Genomic DNA, 7,667 nt, shown 5'->3' with positions numbered 1-7,667 from the left:
ATGACGCTACAGTGATGTGGTGAGAGTTGCGAAAAACCTCAAAATGATGCTACAGTGATGTGGTGAGAGTTGCGAAAAACCTCAAAATGATGCTACAGTAATGTAGTGAGAGTTGCTAAAAACCTCAAAATGATGCTACAGTGATGTAGTGAGAGTTGCTTAAAACCTTAAAATGATGCTACAGTGATGTAGTGAGAGTTGCTACTATCCTCAAAATGATGCTACAGTTATGTAGTGAGAGTTGCTTAAAATCTATAAATGATGCTACAGTGATGTGGTGAGAGTTGCGAAAAACCTCAAAATGATGCTACAGTCATGCAGTAAGAGTTGCTAAAAATCTCAAAATGATGCTTCAGTAATGTAGTGAGAGTTGCTACTTATCTCAAAATAATGCGACAGTGATGTAGTGAGAGTTGCTAAAAACCTAAAAATGATCCTGACAGTAATGTAGTGTGAGTTTCTGTTAACTCAAAATAATGCTACAGAGATGTAGTGAGAGTTGCTACCAACCTCAAAATGATGCTGATCGTGATGTAGTGAGAGTTGCTAAAAATCTCAAAATGATGCTATCAGTAATGTTGTGACAGTTGCTAAAAACCTCAAACTAATGCTACAGTGATGTAGTGAGAGTTGCTACTAATCTCAAAATGATGCTGACACTCATGTAGTGGGAGTTTCAAAAATCCTCAAAATGATGCTACAGTGATGGAGTGAGAGTTGCTACTAATCTCAAAATGATGCTGACAGTGATGCAATGAGAGTTGCTACTAACCTAAGAAATGATGCTCCAGTGATGTGGTGAGAGTTGCTAAAAACCTCAAAATGATGATTACAGTAATGTATTGAGAGTTGCAACTCACCTAAAAATGATGCTGGAGTGATGTAGTGAGAGTTGCTAAAAACCTAAGAAATGATGCTGCAGTGATGCGGTGTGAGTTGCTAAAAACCGCAAGATGATGCAACAGTAATGTCGTGAGAGTTGCTACGATGCTCAAATGATGCTACAGTGATGTAATAAGAATTGCCACTAACCAAACAAATGATGCTACAGTGATGTAGTGAGAGTTGCGAAAAACCTCAAAATGATGCCACAATAATGTAGTGAGAGTTGCGACTAACCTCAAAATGATGCTGATAGTGATGTCATGAGAGTTGCTACGAACCTCAAAATGATGCTGAAGTGATGAAATGAGAGTTTCTACTAACCTAAGAAAGGATGCTACAGTGATGTGGTGAGAGTTCTACGAACCTTAAAATGATGCTACAGTGATGTAGTGAGAGTTTCAACTATTCTCAAAATGATTCTTCAGTGATGTAGTGAGAGTTGCTACTAACCTCAAAATGATGTTACACTGATGTGAGAGTTGCTACTAATCTAAAAATGATGCTCAAGTGATGTAATGACAGTTGCTACTAATTTAAAAATGATGCTCAAGTGATGTAATGACAGTTGCTACGAACCTAAGAAATGATGCGAAAGTGATGAAGTGAGAGTTACTAGGATGCTCAAAATGATGCTAAAGTGATGTAATGACAGTTGCTACTAACCTAAGAAATGATGCTAAAGTGATGTAATGACAGTTGCTACTAACCTAAGAAATGATGCTACAGTGATGTGGTGAGAGTTGCTACTAACCTCAAAATGATGCTCAAGTAATGAAGTGAGAGTTGCTACTGATCTCAAAATGATGCCACAGTGTTGTAAAGAGAGTTGCGACGAACCTCAAAATGATGCTTACAGTGATGTAGTGAAACTGCGTCTAACCTCAAAATGATGCTTGCAGTGATGTCGTGAGAGTTGCTACGAACCTCAAAATGATGCGAACGTGATGTAATGAGAGTTGCTATTAACCTAAGAAATGATGCGACAGTGATGTAATGAGATTTGCTTAAAACCTCAAAATGATGCTACAGTGATGTAGTGAGAGTTACTACGAACCTCAAAATGAATCTGCAGTGATGAAGTAAGAGTTTCTGCTTAACTGAATATAGAGCTACAGTGATGTAGTGAGAGTTGCTACTCATCTAAAAATTATGCTACAGTCATGTAATAAGAGTTTCTTCTCAAAAAAGAAATGATAATCAAGTGATGCAATGAGAGATGCTACTAACCTAAGAAATGATGCGACAGTGATATAGTGAGAGTTGCTAGGATGCTCAAAATGATGCTGACAGTGATGTAATGAGAGTTGCTTACAACCTCAAAATGATGCTACAGTGATGAAGTGAGAGTTGCTAAAAACCTCAAAATGATGATTACAGTAATGTATTGAGAGTTGCAACTCACCTAAAAATGATGCTGGAGTGATGTAGTGAGAGTTGCTAAAAACCTAAGAAATGATGCTGCAGTGATGTGGTGAGAGTTGCTAAAAACCGCAAGATGATGCAACAGTAATGTCGTGAGAGTTGCTACGATGCTCAAATGATGTTACAGTGATGTAATGAGAATTGCCACTAACCAAACAAATAATGCTACAGTGATGTAGTGAGAGTTGCGAAAAACCTCAAAATGATGCCACAATAATGTAGTGAGAGTTGCTACTCATCTAAAAATTATGCTACAGTCATGTAACAAGAGTTTCTTCTCACATAAGAAATGATAATCAAGTCATGTAATGAGAGATGCTACTCACCTAAGAAATGATGCTACATTAATGTAGTGGGATTTGTTACTCATTTCAAAATGATGCTGACAGTGATGGAGTGAGAGTTGCTCGTAACCTAAAAATGATACGACAGTGATGTAGTGAGAGTTGCTACTAAGCCAAGAAGTGATGCTACAGTGATGTGGTGAGAGTTGGTAGTAATTTTAAAATAATGCTAAAGCAGTGTAATGAGAGTTGCTACTTCCCTTAGAAATGATGCTACAGCGATGTAGTGAGAGTTGCTACGAACCGCAAAATGATGCTACAGTGATATAATGAGGTTTGCTATTTACCTAAGAAATGATGCTACAGTGATGTGGTGAGAGTTGCTACAAAGCTCAAAATGATGCTACAGTGATGTAATGAGGGTTGCTACGATCCTCAAAATGATGCGACAGTGATGTGGTGAGAGTTGATAGTAATTTCAAAATCACGCTTAAGTGATGTAATGAGAGTTGCTACTTTCCTAAGAAATGATGCAACAGTGATGTGGTGAGAGTTGCTACGAACCTCAAAATGATGCTACAGTGATGTAATGAGAGTTGCTACGAATCTCAAAATGATGCGACAGTAATGTCGCGAGAGTTGCGACTATCCTCAAAATTATGCGACAGTGATGTACTGAGAGTTGCTACCAACCGCAAAATTTTGCTAAAGTGATGTAATGAGGGTTGCTATTTACCTAAGAAATGATGCTACAGTGATGTGGTGAGAGTTGCTACAAATGTCCAAATGATGCGAGAGTGATGAAATGAGAGTTGTCACTAACCTAAGAAATGATGCTACAGTGATGTGGTGAGAGTTGCTACTTACCTAAGAAATGATGCTACAGTGATGTGGTGAGAGTTGCTACGAACCTCAAAATGATGCTACAGTGATGTAATGAGAGTTGCTACGAATCTCAAAATGATGCTACAGTGATGTAATGAGAGTTGCTACGAATCTCAAAATGATGCTGACAGTGATGTGGTGAGAGTTGATAGTAATTTCAAAATCACGCTAAAGTGATGTAATGAGAGTTGCTACATACCTAAGAAATGATGCTACAGTGATGTGGTGAGAGTTGCTACTAACCGAAGAAATGATGCTGCAGTGATGTGGTGAGAGTTGCTACGATGCTCAAAATGATGCTCAAGTGATGTAATGACAGTTGCTACTAATTTAAAAATGATGCTAAAGTGATGTAATGAGAGTTGCTACGAACCTAAGAAATGATGCGACAGTGATGAAGTGAGAGTTACTGGGATGCTCAAAATGATGCTGACAGTAATGTAGTGAGAGTTGCTTAAAACCTAAAAATTGACGCTAAAGTCATGGAGTGAGAGTTACTACGAACCTCAAAATGATGCAGTGATGAAGTAAGAGTTGACACTATCCTCAAATTGATGCTTACAGTAATGTAGTGAGAGTTTCTTCTTAACTGAAAATAAAGCTACAATAATGTAGTGAGAGTTTCTTCTTAACTGAAAATAAAGCTACAGTGATGTAGTGAGAGTTTCTTCTTAACTGAAAATAAAGCTACAGTGATGTAGTGAGAGTTTCTTCTCACATAAGAAATGATAATCAAGTGATGTAATGAGAGATGCTACGAACCTAAGAAATGATGCTACAGTGTTGTAGTGAGAGTTGCTACTAATGTCAAAATGATGCGGACAGTGATGTAATGAGAGTTGCTACAAACCTGAGAAATAATAATACTCCAGTGATATGGGGAGAGTTGCCAAAAACCTAAAAATGATGGTGACAGTGATGTAGTGAGATTTGCTACGAATCTCAAAATGTTGCTAAAGTGATGCAATGAGAGTTGCTACTAACCTAAGAAATGATGCTGCAGTGATGTGGTGAGAGTTGCTACGATGATCAAAATGATGCTAAAGTGATGTAATGACAGTTGCTACTAACCTAGGAAATGATGCTACAGTGATGTGGTGAGAGTTGCTACGAATCTCAAAATGATGCTAAAGTAATGAAGTGAGAGTTGCTACTGATCTCAAAATGATGCCACAGTGTTGTAAAGAGAGTTGCGACGAACCTCAAAATGATGCTTACAGTGATGCAGTGAAACTGCGACTAACCTCAAAATGATGCTTGCAGTGATGTCGTGAGAGTTGCTACGAACCTCAAAATGATGCGAACGTGATGTAATGAGAGTTGCTATTAACCTAAGAAATGATGCGACAGTGATGTAATGAGATTTGCTTAAAACCTCAAAATGATGCTACAGTGATGTAGTGAGAGTTACTACGAACCTCAAAATGAATCTGCAGTGATGAAGTAAGAGTTTCTGCTTAACTGAAAATAGAGCTACAGTGATGTAGTGAGAGTTGCTACTCATCTAAAATTAGGCTACAGTCATGTAATAAGAGTTTCTTCTCAAAAAAGAAATGCTAATCAAGTGATGCAATGAGAGATGCTACTAACCTAAGAAATGATGCGACAGTGATATAGTGAGAGTTGCTAGGATGCTCAAAATGATGCTGACAGTGATGTAATGAGAGTTGCTTACCATCACAAAATGATGCTACAGTGATGTGGTGAGAGTTGCTAAAAACCTCAAAATGATGATTACAGGAATGTATTGAGAGTTGCAACTCACCTAAAAATGATGCTGGAGTGATGTAGTGAGAGTTGCTAAAAACCTAAGAAATGATGCTGCAGTGATGTGGTGAGAGTTGCTAAAAACCGCAAGATGATGCAACAGTAATGTCGTGAGAGTTGCTACGATGCTCAAATGATGCTACAGTGATGTAATAAGAATTGCCACTAACCAAACAAATGATGCTACAGTGATGTAGTGAGAGTTGCGAAAAACCTCAAAATGATGCCACAATAATGTAGTGAGAGTTGCTACTCATCTAAAAATTATGCTACAGTCATGTAATAAGAGTTTCTTCTCACATAAGAAATGATAATCAAGTCATGTAATGAGAGATGCTACTCACCTAAGAAATGATGCTACATAAATGTAGTGGGATTTGTTACTCATTTCAAAATGATGCTGACAGTGATGGAGTGAGATTTGCTCGTAACCTAAAAATGATACGACAGTGATGTAGTGAGAGTTGCTACTAATGTCAAAATGATGCTGACAGTGATGTAATGAGAGTTGCTACTAATGTCAAAATGATGCTGACAGTGATGTAATGAGAGTTGCTACTAACCTAAGAAATGATGCGACAGTGACATAGTGAGAGTTGCTAGGATGCTCAAAATGATGCTGACAGTGATGTAATGAGAGTTGCTTACAACCTCAAAAATGCTACAGTGATGAAGTGAGAGTTTCTGCTTAACTGAAAATAAAGCTACAGTGATGTAGTGAGAGTTGCTACTCATCTAAAAATTATGCTACAGTCATGTAATAAGAGTTTCTTCTCACATAAGAAATGATAATCAAGTCATGTAATGAGAGATGCTACTCACCTAAGAAATGATGCTACATTAATGTAGTGGGAGTTGCTACTCATTTCAAAATGATGCTGACAGTGATGGAGTGAGAGTTGCTCGTAACCTAAAAATGATACGACAGTGATGTAGTGAGAGTTGCTACTAAGCTAAGAAATGATGCTAAAATGATGTAATGAGAGTTGCTACAAACCTAAGAAGTGATGCTACAGTGATGTGGTGAGAGTTGATAGTAATTTCAAAATAATGCTAAAGCAGTGGAATGAGAGTTGCTACTTCCCTAAGAAATGATGCTACAGTGATGTCGTGAGAGTTGCTACGAACCGCAAAATGATGCTACAGTGATATAATGAGGTTTGCTATTTACCTAAGAAATGATGCTACAGTGATGTGGTGAGAGTTGCTACAAAGCTCAAAATGATGCTACAGTGATGTAATGAGGGTTGCTACGATCCTCAAAATGATGCGACAGTGATGTGGTGAGAGTTGATAGTAATTTCAAAATCACGCTTAAGTGATGTAATGAAAGTTGCTACTTTCCTAAGAAATTATGCTACAGTGATGTGGTGAGAGTTGCTACGAACCTCAAAATGATGCTACAGTGATGTAATGAGAGTTGCTACGAATCTCAAAATGATGCTACAGTGATGTAGTGAGAGTTGATAGTAATTTCAAAATCACGCTAAAGTGATGTAATGAGAGTTGCTACATACCTAAGAAATGATGCTAAAGTGACGCAATGAGAGTTGCTACTAACCTAAGAAATGATGCTGCAGTGATGTGGTGAGAGTTGCTACGATGCTCAAAATGATGCTAAAGTGATGCAATGACAGTTGCTACTAACCTAAGAAATGATGCTACAGTGATGTGGTGAGAGTTGCTACGAATCTCAAAATGATGCTAAAGTAATGTAGTGAGAGTTGCTACTGATCTCAAAATGATGCCACAGAGTTGTAAAGAGAGTTGCGACGAACCTCAAAATGATGCTTACAGTGATGCAGTGAAACTGCGACTAACCTCAAAATGATGCTTGCAGTGATGTCGTGAGAGTTGCTACGAACCTCAAAATGATGCGAACGTGATGTAATGAGAGTTGCTATTAACCTAAGAAATGATGCGACAGTGATGTAATGAGATTTGCTTAAAACCTCAAAATGATGCTACAGTGATGTAGTGAGAGTTACTACGAACCTCAAAATGAATCTGCAGTGATGAAGTAAGAGTTTCTGCTAAACTGAAAATAGAGCTACAGTGATGTAGTGAGAGTTGCTACTCATCTAAAAATTATGCTACAGTCATGTAATCAGAGTTTCTTCTCAAAAAAGAAATGATAATCAAGTGATGCAATGAGAGATGCTACTAACCTAAGAAATGATGCGACAGTGATATAGTGAGAGTTGCTAGGATGCTCAAAATGATGCTGACAGTGATGTAATGAGAGTTGCTTACAACCTCAAAATGATGCTACAGTGATGAAGTGAGAGTTGCTAAAAACCTCAAAATGATGGTCCAGTGATGTAATGAAAGTTGCTACTAACCTAAGAAATGATGCTCCAGTGATGTGGTGAGAGTTGCTAAAAACCTCAAAATGATGATTACAGTAATGTATTGAGAGTTGCA

The sequence above is a fragment of the Aulostomus chinensis genome, chromosome 1 (genome assembly GCF_037954235.1).
Source record: "Aulostomus chinensis isolate RoL2024-O1b breed Wild chromosome 1, RoL_Achi_v1.0, whole genome shotgun sequence".
In the NCBI taxonomy this organism is placed as follows: Eukaryota; Metazoa; Chordata; class Actinopteri; order Syngnathiformes; family Aulostomidae; genus Aulostomus; species Aulostomus chinensis.
This window is presented reverse-complemented; position numbering follows the sequence as displayed.